Here is a 16878-nt window from a genome sequence, read left to right as displayed (position 1 = left end):
ACGTTTAACTTCCTTCCTCAGAACATGAGAACATATGAAAGCTGGTGGTTCCTTTTAACATGAGTCTTCAATATTCCCAGTTAAGTTTTAGGTTGTAGTTATTATAGAAATTATAGGATTATTTCTCTCTATACCATTTGTATTTCATATACCTTTGGCTATTGGATGTTCTTATAGGCACTATAGTATTGCCAGCCTAATCTCGGGAGTTAATAGGCTTGAAGTCATAAACAGTGCTGTGCTTCAAGCATTGCGAAGAGCTGCTGGCAAATGCAGGAAAGGGCTGTTTGAATGAATGCTTACGAGCCTGCTGCTGCCTACCACCGCTCAGTCAGACTGCTCTATCAAATATCAAATCATAGACTTAATTATAACGTAATAAACACACAGAAATACGAGCATTAAATCATTAATATGGTAAAATCCGGAAACTATCATTTCGAAAACAGAACGTTTATTCTTTCAGTGAAATAAAGAACCGTTCAGTATTTTATCGAACGGGTGGCATCCATGAGTCTAAATATTGCTGTTACATTGCACAACCTTCAATGTTATGTCATAATTATGTAAAATTCTGGCAAATTAATTATGGTCTTTGTTAGGAAGAAATGGTCTTCACACAGTTCGCAATGAGCCAGGCGGCCCAAACTGCTGCATATACCCTGACTCTGCTTGCACTGAACGCAAGAGAAGTGACACAATTTCCCTAGTTAATATTGCCTGCTAACATGAATTTATTTTAATTAAATATGCAGGTTAAAAAAAATATACCTGTGTATTGATTTTAAGAAAGTCATTGATGTTTATGGTTAGGTACAGTCGTGCAATGATTGTGCTTTTTTCGCGAATGCGCTTTTGTTAAATCGTCACCCGTTTGGCAAAGTAGGCTGTGATTCAATGATAAATGAACAGGCACCGCATTGATTATATGCAATGCAGGACAAGATAGTTAAACTTCCCAAAACACAGCTAAATGCAGCACTAACCTTTGACAATCTTCATCAGATGACACTCCTAGGACATCATGTTACACAATATATGCATTTTTTGTTTGATAAAGTTCATATTTATATATAAAAACAGCATTTTACATCGGCGCATGACGTTCAGAAAATATTTTCCCTCAAATGCTTCTGGTGAATCAGCGCTACAATTTACAAAATTACTATTCGAAAACATTGTTCAAATGTAATATTGTCATTCAAAGAATTATAGATTAACATCTCGTGAATGCAACTGCATTGCCAGATTTAAAAATAACTTTACTGGGAAATCACACTTTGCAATAAACAACGTGGTATGCTCAGAAAAATAGGCTAGGCAACACATGTTAGCGCCATCTTGGAACCATCTAATATCAAAAATACTATTGTAAATATTCCCTTACCTTTGATTATCTTCATCAGAAGGCACTTCCAGGATTCCCAGGTCCACAACAAATGTAGTTTTGTTCGAAAAAGTTAATAATTTATGTCCCAATAGTTCCTTCTTGTTAGCGCGTTCCGAAGGCTACTCATAATGTACTGAAGCGCGCGGGACTTGTCGTCACGAATGTGCAAAAACAATATATTTACGTTCTTTCAAACATGTCAAACGTTGTATAACATAAATCTTTAAGGCCTTTTTCAACCAGAGCTTCAATAATATTCAAGGCGGACGATTGCATTGTCTTACTAAACGTTTCGGAACAAAATGGTTCCCATGGGCGCCCGCGTCATAGTAGTAATAGCCCTCCCCCTGTGACCAACTTCCCAAGCCTCTCTTTGGGTCAGTTTCTACCATAGAAGACTCAAACCACTTTGTAAAGACTGTCGACATCTAGTGGAAGCCGTAGGAAGTGCTAAATGATTGATAAGTCCCTTTGTGTTTCAATGGCAAAGGTTTGAAGTGATTCCACACATCAGATTTCCATTTCCTGTTAGGATTTGTCTCAGGGTTTTGACTGCCATATGAGTTCTGTTATACTCACAGACACCATTCAAACAGTTTTAGAAACTTTAGAGTGTTTTCTATCCAAATATACTAATTGTATGCATATTCTAGTTACTGGGCAGGAGTAGTAACCAGATTAAATCGGGTACGTTTTTTATCCGGCCGTGCAAATACTGCCCCCTATCCCCAACAGGTTTTAAACCACTCGAGTGTTACTTTAGCAGTATGCTTAGGGTCATTGTCCTGCTGGAAGGTGAACCTCGGTCCCAGTCTCAAATCTCTGGAAGACAAACAGGTTTCCCTCAAAAATGTCCCTGTATTTATCTTCATCCTTCAATTCTGACCAGTTTCCCAGTCCCTCCTGATGAAAAACATTCCCACAGCACGATGCTGCCACCAACATGCTTCACTGTGGGGCTGCTGTTCTCGGGGTGATGAGAGGTGTTGAGCTTGCACCAGACATAGCGTTTTCCTTGATGGACAAAAAGCTCAGTTTTAGTCTCATCTGACCAGAGTACCTTCTACCATATGTTTGGGGAGTCTCCCACACACCTTTTGGCAAACACCAAATGTGTTTGCTTATTTTTTTTCTATGTGAGTCCCACTAGCAGGACAACTTCTGGTGAAACTGCGAGCAATTCAAATAAATAATCTTAAATATGGATTTTAAACATTTAGGTACATATAAGTATCTTATATTGTCTGAAAGCTTAAATTCTTGTTAATCTAAGAGCACTGTCCGATTTACAGTAGCTATTACAGCGAAAACATGTCATGCGATTATTTGAGGATGGCTCCCCACATCAATATTTTTCCACCGGCACAGATTTCATACATTCACAAATAACGATTAAATATTCACTTACTTTTTGAAAATCTTCCCCTGATTTGTCACCGAAAGGGTCCCAGCTATAATATGTAATATGTAGTGTCGCTTTGTTAGATAAAATCCTTCTTTATATCCGAAAAAGTCTGTTTAGTTGGCGGCATCGATTTGAGTAATCCACATGTGCAGAAAAACAAATCCGAAAATGTACCCCTAAACTTCATTTCAAGAAGTCAAAATATGTTTCTATTTACTCCTCAGATACCCTAAAATGTAATCAAACTATAAGATTTATTATGGAAAGAAGTATGTTCAATAGGAAACCGATTTTAGCACGTACGTAATGTCTTCATGGCATGCGCAAACACGAATTTATAAGACTGTGTCTCACTACTAAAACTCATACTTCTTATTCATTTTTGAAGTTACAGGCCTGAAACTTTGAAAATAGTTTACTGACACCCCGTGGAAGCCATAGGAATTGCATCCAGGGAGCTAATTTTGACCTTACTCTTGCATTTCTAAGAGGATGGTCTCTCAAAAAAAACAAATTCCGGTAGATTTTCTGGGGATTTTCTCCAACCATATCTACTGTGTTATATTCTCCTACATTATTAAAAAAAAATCTACAAACTGCAACGTGGTTTCTTTCCAATGGTACCAATTATATGCATATCCTGGCTTCAGGGCCTGAGCTACAGGCAGTTAACTTTAGGCACGTCATTCAGACAGGAAGTGAAGAAAACAGGTGCCTATCCCTTAACCTGTTAGGGCTAGGGGGCAGTATTTACACGGCCGGATAAAAAACGTACCCGATTTAATCTGGTTATTACTACTGCCCAGAAACTAGAATATGCATATAATTATTGGCTTTGGATAGAAAAACCCCTAAAGTTTCTAAAACTGTTTGAATGGTGTCTGTGAGTATAACAGAACTCATATGGCAGGCAAAAACCTGAGAAGATTCCTTACAGGAAGTGGTCTGTCTGACAAGTTCTTGTTCTTCTTGACTCTCTTTATTGAAAACTGAGGATCTTTGCTGTAACGTGACACTTCCTACGGCTCCCATAGGCTCTCAGAACCCGGGAAAAAGCTGAATGATGTAATTCCAGCCCCTGGCTGAAAAACATTAGCGCCTTTGGTAAGTGGTCTATCAGAGGACAATGAGACTGAGGCGCGTGCACGAGGCGACCCCATGTTTTTATTTTCTCTCTCTTTGTACTAAAACACAGATTTCCGGTCGGAATATTATCGCTTTTTTACGAGAAAAATGGCATAAAAATTGATTTTAAACAGCGGTTGACATGCTTCGAAGTACAGTTATGGAATATTTAGAATTTATTTGTCACGAAACGCGTCGGGCGCGTCACCCTTCTTTACCCTTTCGGATAGTGTCTTGAACGCACGAACAAAACACCGCTATTTGGATATAACTATGGATTATTTTGAACCAAACCAACATTTGTTATTGAAGTAGAAGTCCTGGGAGTGCATTCTGACGAAGAACAGCAAAGGTAATAACATTTTTCTTATAGTAAATCTGACTTTGGTGAGGGCTAAACTTGGTGGGTGTCTAAATAGCTAGCCCTGTGATGCCGGGCTATCTACTTAGAATATTGCAAAATGTGCTTTCACCGAAAAGCTATTTTAAAATCGGACATAGCGAGTGCATAGAGGAGTTCTGTATCTATAATTCTTAAAATAATTGTTCTGTTTTTTGTGAACGTTTATCGTGAGTAATTTAGTAAATTCACCGGAAGTTTGCGGGGGGTATGCTAGTTCTGAACGTCACATGCTAATGTAAAAAGCTGGTTTTTGATATAAATATGAACTTGATTGAACAAAACATGCATGTATTGTATAACATAATGTCCTAAGATTGTCATCTGATGAAGATCATCAAAGGTTAGTGCTGCATTTAGCTGTGGTTTGGGTTTATGTGACATTATATGCTAGCTTGAAAAATCGGTGTCTGATTATTTCTGGCTGGGTACTCTGCTGACATAATCTAATGTTTTGCTTTCGTTGTAAAGCCTTTTTGAAATCGGACAGTGTGGTTAGATTAACGAGAGTCTTGTCTTTAAAATGGTGTAAAATAGTCATATGTTTGAGAAATTTAAGTAATAGCATTTCTAAGGTATTTGAATAACGCGCCACGGGATTCCACTGGCTGTTACGTAGGTGGGACGAAATCGTCCCACTGGCCCTAGAGAAGTTAAGCAATGGCTTTTTTCTGGCCACTCTTCCGTAAAGCCCAGCTCTGTGGAGTGTACGGCTTAAAAAGTGGTCCTATGGACAGATACTCCAATCTCTGCTGTGGAGCTTTGCAGCTCCTTCAGGGTTATCTTTGGTCTCTTTGTTGCCTCTCTGATTAATGCCCTCCTTGCCTGGTCCTCTCTTGGCAGGTTTGTTGTGGTGCCATATTCTTTCCATTTTTTAATCATGGATTTAATGGTGCTCTGTGGGATGTTCAAAGTTTCATTTTTTTTTATAACCCAAACCTGATCTGTACTTCTCCACAACTTTGTCCCTGACCTGTTTGGCGCGCTCCTTGCTCTTCATGGTGCAGCTTGCTTGGTGGCACCTCTTGCTTAGTGGTTACAGACTCTGGAGCCTTTCAGAACAGGTGTATATATACACTGAGATCACGTGACAGATCATGTGACACTTAGATTGCACACAGGTGGACTTTATTTAACTAATTATGTGACTTCTGATGGTAATTGGTTGCAAAGGATCTTATTTAGGGGCTTCATAGCAAAGGGGGTGAACACATATGCACGCACCACTTTTCTCACCAATTTGGACTATTTTATGTATGTCCATTACATGAAATCCAAATAAAAATCCATTTCAATTACAGGTTGTAATGCAACAAAATAGTAAAAACGCCAAGGGGGATGAATACTTTCGCAAGGCACTGTACATATAGCTAAGTATAAAGTGGCTAAGCAATAGGATAGATAATAAAAAGTAGAGGCAATATGTGATGAGTCAAAATAGTTAGTGCAATGTAGATAGTTAAATAGTTAACCATAGCTACTTGGACTAACTATTTAGCATTCTTACGGCTTGGGGCTAGAAGATGTTCAGGGTCTCTGCTTGCTGTGCTGTAGCAGAGAGAACAGTCTTTGACTTGGGTGGCTGGAGTCTATATAGAGGTTTCAAACCTCTCTGCTATCATACTGTACTCCAGTTTACATCTAATATCAAAGGGCTCCCTCCCATGTGTGCTAGTCTTTGATTCATGTTAATTGTTAGTAAACTCCTGCCCTCAAGCCAAGGTGCCTCCAACTGAGACAGCTCCAGACGTTCCCATCTGTTACCAAGTGCGTCGTGGGCGACAGGCCCACATTATGACAGAACCCCATGGGCCGCCCGCGTTACGCTGTCACTTCGTGTGGGAAAGATGCCATCTTGAAGACTGATGTACTGATTGACTGGCAAACATCGGCTTTCACTCTCAACTCTCCAATATCGGCCGGCTGCCTGCTCTCTCAAAGGCAAGCTAATTGGTAAATATGTCAACGGTGTTCCTCATGCCAGAGATTAAATGTGAATTTAGTCTTGCAAGATAAATGGTAGCATAATAAATGTATTGGTCATACAAAATGAATGTATCCTATCATTAGTTTATTCTACAGTGTTAAAGTAGGCTATATTATGTTCAATATGATGTATGCACTCCACTGACAATAAGCTTTATATCTTGAAAAATGCGGCTAGGTATAGGCTAAAGCAAAATCGATTGTTGAAAGTTCAACAGGCATTTTTATAATTCCGTTTGCGACTCCACGTCCACACCTAACGTTAATGATGTCCATTCATCTGAGTTAATACTGATACAGTCTTGAACAATGCACGCTGCTCGACGCCGGAGAAATTGGATACATTTATGAATCCAACGTTCCAATATGTAGCAAAGATTTCCTTTGCGCAATACTGACATTTCATTAAGCAGATAGCCATTTACTTGTTAAAACTATTGAACAAACGTTGTGGTGGTGTAATAAAGTGTGCATACGACGGTCAGAAAAACAACCTATACTTGAGTAAACTAGAACAATAGTCGACAGCTGCATTAGGCTAATCCAAAACATTGCGCACAACATAGACAGTTAATGAGACATGAATGGCATAGTACCATTTTTATCAATATTGCAACGTTATACCACAGAACCCCGTAGCAAGATTAGAAGAGATGGGACAACATTGTTTACATAACAGTTTTCTCCATCACTTCATGTTGCTCTCTATAATTGCTTTTCAAGTAACACATTCGGATTCAGTTAAAATTCCACAGGTCGCAATAGTTTTGTTGTTCTATTGAGATCGACTAAAGAGAGACTACATTGACTGTTCTTACCTCAAAACTGCAGCTTAGTCCAACACCTCTGCGCAAGCTTTCTGGTGTTATTTCCACAAAATATGTCCGATAATAGAATTATGCACTAAATTCAGAGCAGAAAAAAACAAAATAAATATTCAAAGAAAATAGCCAAGTAGGGGATGTGTCCAAGAAAAGAACAACAAGCCTTTAGACTTCAGTCTTCAACAAATAAATTCCAGAGGCGAAGATAACTATAGCCCCAATTTGGTCATGCTGTCTTCCAGACGAGAGAAAGATTGGTATGCAAACAGTTTTCTTCCTAACTCACTGAACTAACCACATGCTGTAAAGCTCTGGAGTCATTGCACACGTTATTCAGCCCCCGAGGGCGGGCACTCAGCCTGTAAGACACGCCCCTTTTAACTCCTTTATTTTAGCTTGAATTAGATTGTATCTTCTAAACACAAGGTAATGATAACTTTACTCACAGGTGAAAGACTATGATAAATTAAATGCAATTTGGGTCCCTGATTATTTAGAGAGGTGCGGCTGGGGTGATGGAAGTGTTTTCTTTTCCGGCGTGTCCCTAATGTCACAAAATCTACTACAGATGGGAGAGCAAGGTAAGCAGGTATCCAAGCTGATCTTTTTCCTTATCTCAAAAGATCGTGACACTGACATCCCCTGTGGCATAGGTGATACCCCCAACTGCATGCCCTTGTGTTTTACTAGTGTTTTTCCTTGTCCCTTTCCCCTCTACTTGCCTAACCCTAACAAGAACATTTCAATACAGAGAGAAAGTGTCAGGATCTTGAGTAGAAGAAACTACTTGTTAAATGACCATCAAAATGGAAGTGTGTGTGTTGTGTGTGCATGTGGGTATGTGTGTGTGTGATAGCAGCTACATGATAGCAGCTGTCTGGTGTTTTAGGCACAGGGCTCAGAGAGGACAGGGGTCCACGTTTGTCACACACAATAAGGTCAAAATTCTGTTTTTGGGGAAGTCCACCAGATCAGTTAGTTCTGTTGGGTTTTCCTCTACTCTCCAGTCATCAGAACCTGGGGTGAGTTGACTGTTTCAGGCAATATTGATTGATCACATTAACCCTGAGAGGAAACAAAGAATTGAGTAGGGCTTGGCCCAAATGGGCTCTGGTCAAAAGTAGTACGCAACATAGGGAATAGGGTGGTATCAGGGATGCAGACTCCATGGTCCTTGAGTTGTATGGCTCTGTGCAATAGAGTTGTAAACTCTGTGTTTACTCTGTCACAGTGAGGGACCACACTCTCAGTAACAGGCTGGGTCACTCTTTAACTTCACTGTGTTTGAAGTGAATGGCAAAAGGGCATAGATAGGCTATTGTGGGCATTGGTTATGCAGAATGACATATATATATAGTAGTACATTGACTAGCACAAAGGAGAAACTAAAGATCCTGACTAAATGCTAGCAATTTTGAGTCAGTTTGAATGTCACTACACAGACATAGGGCGAAGATATGATCAGCCTTATGAGACATTATAAAGGCTCATACATGCTTATAACAAGTTATAAAGCGTAAAACTTTAACTAAAGTGAAAGTTTAAACATGATAAAGTAGATGTGTACAGGCAATGACTACTGGAATACCAACTGAACACTGTTTTTCGGAATATAAAATCATAGCATTGGTGTCCACACTCTAACAATGGATACAGTGTCTGGTATTAACTAGCTGACTGACTGGCTGATTCTCGGGTTGCGTCCCAAATGGCACACTATTCCCTATACAGTGTCTTTAGAAAGTATTCATACCCTTTGACTTATTCAACATGTCAATCACTGTCACATTTGACAGTGATTACTGCTTTGAGTCTTTCTGGGTAAGTGCACACCTGGATTGTGCGACATTTGTTCATTATTCTTTTCAAAATTCTTCAAGCTCTGTCAAACTGTAACTCGGCCACGCAGGAACATTCACTGTTGTGTTTTAGGTTATTGTCCTGCTGAAATGGCTAGTACACCATCCACCGCTTCTGAGTATATTACTCGCTAATGTCCAGTCTCTGGATAATAAAGTAGACAAGCTCAGGGTGGGATCTCCTTCCAGAGAGACATCAGGGACTGTAACATACTCTGTTTCACGGAATCATGGCTCTCTCAGGATATACTGTCCCCGTCCATACAGCCAGCTGGGTTCTCAGTTCATTGTGCAGACAGGAATAAATAAACTCTCTGGGAAGAAGAAAGGGGGCGTTGTATGTTTCATGATTAACTACTCATTGTGTGATTGTGATAACATACAGAAACTCAAGTCCTTTTGTTCACCTGACCTAGAATACCTCACAATTAAAATGACAACCCTATTACCTCCCAAGATAATTCTCTTTGGTTATAGTCACAACCGTGTATATTCCCCCTCAAGCCGATACCACGACGACCCTCAAGGAACTATAATGGACTTTATGCAAACTGGAAACCACATATCCTGAGTCCGCATTTATTGTAGCAGGGGATTTTAACAAAAAAAATTGAGGAAAAGGCTACTGAAAGTCTATCAACACATTGACTGTAGTACTTGCTTAGGAAAAACAATAGACCACTGCTACTCGCCTTTTCGAGATGCCTACAAGGCCCTCCCCCGACCTCCCTTCGACAAATCAGATCAGAACTCCATTTTGCTCCTCCCTTCCTATAGGCAACAGGAAGTACCCATGCTAAGGTTTATTCAACGCTGCTCTGATCAATCATGCTTCAAGATTGTTTTGATCACGCGGACTGGGATATGTTCCAGGTAGCCTCTGAGAATAACATTGACGATGTTGTTTGCACAGTGACTATTAAAACCTACCCAAACCAGAAACCGTGGATAGATGTCAGTATTTGCGTAAATCTGAAAGTGCGAACCACTTCATTTAACCATGGCGAGGTGAATGGGAATATAGTAGAATACAAAACAGTGTACTCATTCCCTCTTTAAGAAAATCAAACAGGCAAAACGTCAGTACAGAGACAAAGTGGAGTCACAATTCAACGGCTCAGACTCGAGACGTATGTGGCCGGGTCTACAGACAATCACGGACGACAAAGGGAAAACCAGCCAAGTCGTGGACACCGACATCTTGCTCTCAGACAAGCTAAACAACTTCTTCGCCCGCTTTGAGGATAACACAGTGCCACTCCCAAGGACTGTGGGCTCTCGTTCTCCGCGGCCGACGTGAGTAAGACATTTAAGCGTGTTAAACCTCGCAAGGCTGCCAGCCCAGATAGCATCCCTAGCCGCGTCCTCAGAGCATGCGCAGACCAACTGGCTGGAGTGTTTTCGGACATATTCAATCTCTCTCTATCCTAGTCTGCTGACCCCACTTGCTTCAAGATGTCCACCGTTGTTCCTGTACCCAAGAAAGCTAAGGTAACTGAACTAAATGACTATCATCCTGTAGCACTCACTTCTGTCATCATGAAGTGCTTTGAGAGGCTAGTTAAGGATCTTACCTGACACCCGAGACCCACTTCAATTTGATTACCTCCCCAATAGATCCACAGACGATGCAATAGCCATTGCACTGCACACTGGCCTATCCCATATGAACAAGAGGAATACCTACGTCAGAATGCTGTTCATTGACTATAGCTCAGCCTTCAACACACCATAGTAGCCTCCAAGATCATCATTAAACTCAGGGCCCTGGGTCTGAACCCCTCCCTTTGCAACTGGGTCCTGGACTTCCTGACGGGCCATCCCCAGGTGGTGAAGGTAGGAAACAACACCTCCACTTCCCTGATCCTCAAAAAAGCAGGCCCTCAAGGGTGCATGCTCAGCCCCCTCCTGTACTCCCTGTTCACGCATGACTGCGTGGCCACGCACGCCTCCTTCTCAATCATCAAGTTTGCAGACGACACAAAAGTAGTAGGCCTGATTGTCAACAAAGACGAGACAGCCTACAGGGAGGGGGTGAGGGTCCTGGCAGAGTGGTGCCAGGAAAATAACCTCTCCCTCAATGTCAACTAAACGAAGGAGCTGATTGTGAACTTCAGGAAACTGCAGAGGGAGCACACCCCTATCCACATCAACGTGACCACAGTGGAGAAGGTGTACACAGTGATGTGTACACCAAGTTCCTCGGTGTACACATCACTGACAATCTGAAATGGTCCACCCACACAGAAACCGACGCCTCACAAGTCCTCAACTGGCAGCTTCATTAAATAGTACCCACAAAACACCAGTCTCAATGTCAACAATGAAGAGGCGACTCCGGGAGGCTTTCTAGGCAGAGTTCCTCTGTCCAGTGTCTGTGCTCTTTTGCCCATCTTAATCTTTTATTTTTATTGGCCAGTCTGAGATATCACTTTTTCTTTGCAACTCTGCCTAGAAGGCCAGCATCCCGGAGTCGCCTCTTCACTGTTGACATTGAGACTGGTGTTTTGTGGGTACTATTTAATGAAGCTGCTAGGACCATAGGCTTAATCTGGGTCTGGGAAACTGACCGTTGGAGCATGAGAGTTAGAGAGAGCAGTATGGTATGGTGGGCTTGCTGAGCTATGTGGCATCTCGTAGTGACAGGCCAAGCATGGCAGAAGAGCCTCCCTCCATCCTCCCTCCATCCCCCTCCTCTTTTCCCAGGAGAAGCTTGGTGAATGGAGGAAAGTAGGGCAGGGGAATCACCACCACTCTGTCCCCTCCTCATCCCTCATCCTCCCTCCCTCTTCCTCTCTCCTCCAGCCCCAGAAATCAGATTCAGTGCTGGGGAATGATTCATTTCTGTGTCATATGGAATTTTAATGTGGGGTTTTCATTTTCCACAGCGAGGACATACCATATATATCTGACATGCACTTTCAATTGTGGGACCTTATATTGACAGGTGTGTGCCTTTCCAAATCATGTCCGATCAATTGAATTTAGTCCAATCAAGTTGTAGAAACATCTCAAGGATGATCAATGGAAACAGGATGCACCTGAGTGCAATTTAGAGTCTCAAAGCAAAGGGTCTGAATACATATAGAAATAAGGTATTTGTTTTTCTTTTTTATACATTTACAAAATGTTTTAAAAACTTGTTTTCGCTTTGTCATTATGGGGTATTGTGTGTAAATAATTTCATACATTTTAGAATAAGGCTGTAACGTAACAAAATGTGGAAAAAGTCAATGGGTCTGAATACTTTCCAAATGCACTGTATGATATGTGATGCAGAAAGAAGCTCTGTGTGTGTGTGTGTGTGTGTGTGTGTGTGTGTGTGTGTGTGTGTGTGTGTGTGTGTGTGTGCCTGTGTGATGCAGACAGGAGACAGCAACTTCGTGGCTCAGTTATTGATGGAACACTGTTATTCCTTTTTCTCATTACTGTTCCTTCTTACTCCTACTTACATTTAGACATTTGTAGAGAATAACACAAAAAAGTTCACATTTTATTTCCATTGTGGTCTAGTTCAAACATCCAACGTTACACATTTACAGCTAACCCAGATTAAAAAAGACTATAGTATACCATGATCTAAATACTGTAGTATTACTATATTTTATATACTATAGTATTTGCTGTAGTGTTTTTGCAGACTTTATTGTAGTATTCACTAGTGTTTTTGTAATGTTTTTGCGGACATGACTGTATTATACTTTAGTATTCCCTGTAGTGTTTTTGCGGACATTGCTGTAGTATACTATAGTATTCACTGTAGTGTTTTTTAGGACTTTACTGTAGTATTTACTGTTGTGTTTTTGACTACATTACTGGAGTATACTGTAGTATTAACTGTAGTGTTTTTGGCACAACTACCATATTATGAGGGGATTAAACCAGAACATAAGGCACAGGTTCGTGACAGGCCAACTGTTAAGTTCGGTCAACAGTTCTGAGCAATGCAACAGACCAGACAACACCTTAGTGTGGCAACCCGGGGGCCAGCAGGGAGCTACAAAGGAAGGTGCAGGACCTTTGTCAGCTCCAGAGGGCTAGCGAGGCCAAGGTGAGTCATCACCGTGGACAGCTCTACAGGCACCAACAGGGGCTGGTGATTCAACACCAATACTACCCAGTGCAGGTTCTGCAACCAATTGGCACCTGGAATTGGTCCCACCTGTCCTTCATTACCCCAAATGAATATAAGTAGAGGCCCAGTCACTCGGGCGGTTGGGCAGACAGGCAGAAGGTACGCCTAGACCTTAGAAGAACCAGAGTGAGTGTGATAAGCACCTTGATCAGACACCAAAAAGATACTAGGAAATCTCTGTCTCTCTGTCTGTCTGTCTGTCTGTCTGTCTGTCTGTCTGTCTGTCTGTCTGTCTGTGTGTCCATTACCACAGGCGGTCCGAGAAGCCGCCACGCCGGACACCGAGTGACCCACCCGTTACCTGAAAGAAAGGTGTTTCATTTGTATTTCTCCCCTCCCTGTTCCCCCCAACCTTTATTAAAGAACAACTTTTGTTGGAGCACTGCAAAACTGTCTCCCACTGTCTAATATTATTGTGAGTTTCACCTCTGAGTCCCCTGGGCTGCCAGGGGAGCAAAAATATACATGTTTTATTACAATTGTAACATCTAAACATTAGATACCGGTTCTAGGCCCATTAAAGGGAAACAGTACAGAGGCAGATATAAAGAACAAGCACAGTTTATTAAAACTTAGAGGATTATGTTTGCTAGTTTAATGACTTAGAGCTGTTATTTCCACTAGGTAGCTTTGTGAAATAGCGCTTTCAGAGATTCAGCTGTCCAAGTTCACAAGATGATGAAAAACTGTATTTCTGATGGTAGAAAAGGAAGAACAGTTAGCTACTGCATATACATAAATAATCGCTATTTGAGAAATACAAATGACTAAAGCTTTTTGGCCCCAGCTTAGCCCTATTTTCAAGCCAGAAACGGAGCTCACCCAGACTCTGTACACAGCCCGCATTAGTGTCGCTCAAAAAAGACAAGGACCCTCTGTCCTGCTCGTCCTTCCGACCCATAAGCTTGTTGGATTTCGACTACAATATCATTACCAAATTGCTCACTAAAAGACTAAACACTCTTCTTCCCAAAATAATAAATGTGTACCAAACTAGATTTATTAGAAACAGGTACTCTTCTGATAACATTGGGCATCTTTTTGATATTATAGAACAAGTAAACACACAGAAGAACCCTGTCCTGCTGGCTTCACTGGATGCTGAGAAGGCATTCGACAGGATGGAGTGGAGCTTTCTGTTCTCAGGCTTAGAAAAGTTCAATATGGGCCCAAACTTTATTAAATGGATGAAGTCCCTATATTCTCATCCAAATGCCATGGTGACTACTAACAGTCTGAATTCTGACAGATTCCCTTTGGGACGTGGCACAAGACAAGGATGTTTGCAATGACAGCCTACCAGGGAACAGTGCCTTGTTCAGGGGCAGAACAACAGATTTTTACCTTGTCAGCTCGGGGATAAAATCCAGCAACCTTTCGTTTACTGGCCCAACGCTCTAACCACTAGGCTACCTGCCGCCCTTGGATAATGTCTTGCTCTACATATCCAACCCTGAGAAATCCCTCCCATTTTAGACACAATTGCTCAGTACGACAAGTTTTCAGGATATAAGATACATTTGGGAAATTTGTAACACCAGATCTGAATTGCCTTTTCAAGGAAAATGATCTCCCACTCCTGGATCGAATCAAGAATGATCTCCGAACCTGGATCTCCCTCCCAATTAGCTTCGTCTGAAGAATCAATGTTATCCGTATGAACATCCTCCGTAGATTGAACTATTTATTTCAGATGCTGCACAGATATGCTGTGGATGTATTGGTTATGCTATGTTTTGGCTTGTTTTGTTGGACCATTTCTCAATCTGCAATAGACTGGTGTAGCTTCTTTGCTGCTAGCTGGGGACATTTAGAGCTGGTCCAATAGCAAAGGTCATACGCTAATTGGGAGACTTGATCACTGATAGGTTGGGGAGTAATAGATGTCAGATGTAGAGGAGGCAGAGTAATGAACTAAGGACCGACCCCTCCAGGACACCTGTTTGGGGGTGAATAATGGGGAGATTGCTGTGGAGACCCTTCATTTTATTGTGCGATTGTGGAGGAAGCTGGTGATAATGTTTCTGGTGGGAGTTTGAGGCTGGAGTCAGAGCCTGTAGCACAGCCCATTGTGCCGCAAACGCTTTCTCTATGTAAAAGAAGACAGCCAGGGTCAATATCTTCAGAAAGTGTTAATATATTTCCTGTTTTCCTTTTCTTTCTGAAGCCAGCCTGGTGGGTTCCAAGGAGGCCCATGACTTCTATGTGATTGCTGAGGGTTTGGGTGAGTATTCATTCAAAGAATTTTCCAACGTGGCTGGAGAGGCTGATTGGTCTATAGCTTGTGACATTGCCATGCTGAAAAAAAGCATAGACCAGCATGGTCTAGAGACCAGCCTTCGTTGTGTTTTCTCTGGATACCATCTTTCGTTGTGTTTTTACTGGTGACCAGCCTTCGCTGTATTTTCGCTGGTGAGCAGCCTTCATTGTGTTTTGGACACAAACTGGTCACCTGCAAAACTAGCATCACATTATGCTGGTGTGTAAAGTGATATCTAATTCCTATTGGAATCCAGCCTGACTCGGGATATCAAAACATTTGAACTTGTATTCACCCACAATCTGCATTCAGAATGACTGCCAAGGTTAGAAAGATTCATAAATTAGACTACCTAAACCATCTAGACTGGAACAGCCATTTCACTAATGGGTACAAAAAGTCCAACAATTATTATAATTGTATTTTTTCACCTTTATTTAACCAGGTAAGCCAGTTGAGAACAAGTTCTCATTTACAACTGTGACCTGGCCAAGATAAAGCAAAGCAGTGCGACACAAACAACAACACAGAGTTACACATGGAATAAACAAGAGTACAGTCAATAACACAATATAAAAAAAAGAAGGCTATATACAGTGTGTGCAAATGGCGTGAGGAGGTAAGGCAATAAATAGGCCATAGTAGTGAAGTAATTACAATTTAGCAGATTAACACTGGAGTGATAGATGAGCAGATGATGATATGCAAGTAATGACATCGGTGTGCAAAAGAGCAGAAAAGTAAATAAAAACAATATGGGGATGAGGTAGGTAGATTGGGTGGGCTATTTACAGATGGACTATGTACCGCTGCTCAGATCGCTGACGTTTAAAGTTAGTGAGGGAAAAGTAAGTCTCCAGCTTCAGATATTTTTGCAATTCGTTCCAGTCACTGGCAGCAGAGAACTGGGAGGAAAGGCGGCCAAAGTAGGTGCTGGCTTTGGGGACGACCAGTGAGATATACCTGCTGGAGCGCGTGCTACTTGTTATCGTGTTGTTATCGTGACCAGTGAGCTGAGGTGAGGCTGCACTTTACCTAGCATAGACTTATAGATGACCTGGAGCCAGTGGGTCTGGCGACGAATATGTAGCGAGGGCCAGCCGACTAGAGCATACAGGTCCCAGTGGTGGATGGTATAAGGGGCTTTGGTAACAAAACGGATGGCACTGTGATAGACTGCATTCAGTTTGCTGAGTAGAGTATTGGAAGCTATTTTGTAGATGACGTCGCCGAAGTCGAGGATCAGTAGGATAGTCAGTTTTACTAGGGTAAGTTTGGCGGTGTGAGTGATGGAGGCTTTGTTGCGAAATAGAAAGCCGATCCTAGATTTGATTTTGGATTGGAGATGTTTAATATGAGTCTGGAAGGAGAGTTTACAGTCTAGCCAGACACCTAGGTATTTGTAGTTGTCCACTTATTCTAGGTCAGAACCGTCCAGAGTAGTGATGCTGGACGGGCGGGCGGGTACGGGCAGCGAACGGTTGAAAAGCATGC

General features: G+C 41.6%; 1 protein-coding gene across 2 annotated transcripts in view; it reads right to left on the bottom strand.

The window, feature by feature from the left end:
* tspan18 (tetraspanin 18) overlaps positions 1-7441 on the bottom strand; it is a 127747-nt gene extending 120306 nt beyond the window's left edge. The window contains exon 1 of one of the 2 annotated variants that reach the window (XM_045696628.2): positions 7125-7441. The gene's annotated coding sequence lies outside the window, so the exon portion shown is untranslated. 2 annotated transcript variants of the gene reach the window in all.
* Between the last annotated feature and the right edge of the window lie 9437 nt (positions 7442-16878).

The sequence above is a fragment of the Salmo salar genome, chromosome 16 (assembly GCF_965601325.2).
Source record: "Salmo salar chromosome 16, fSalSal1, whole genome shotgun sequence".
In the NCBI taxonomy this organism is placed as follows: Eukaryota; Metazoa; Chordata; class Actinopteri; order Salmoniformes; family Salmonidae; genus Salmo; species Salmo salar.
This window is presented reverse-complemented; position numbering and strand designations above follow the sequence as displayed.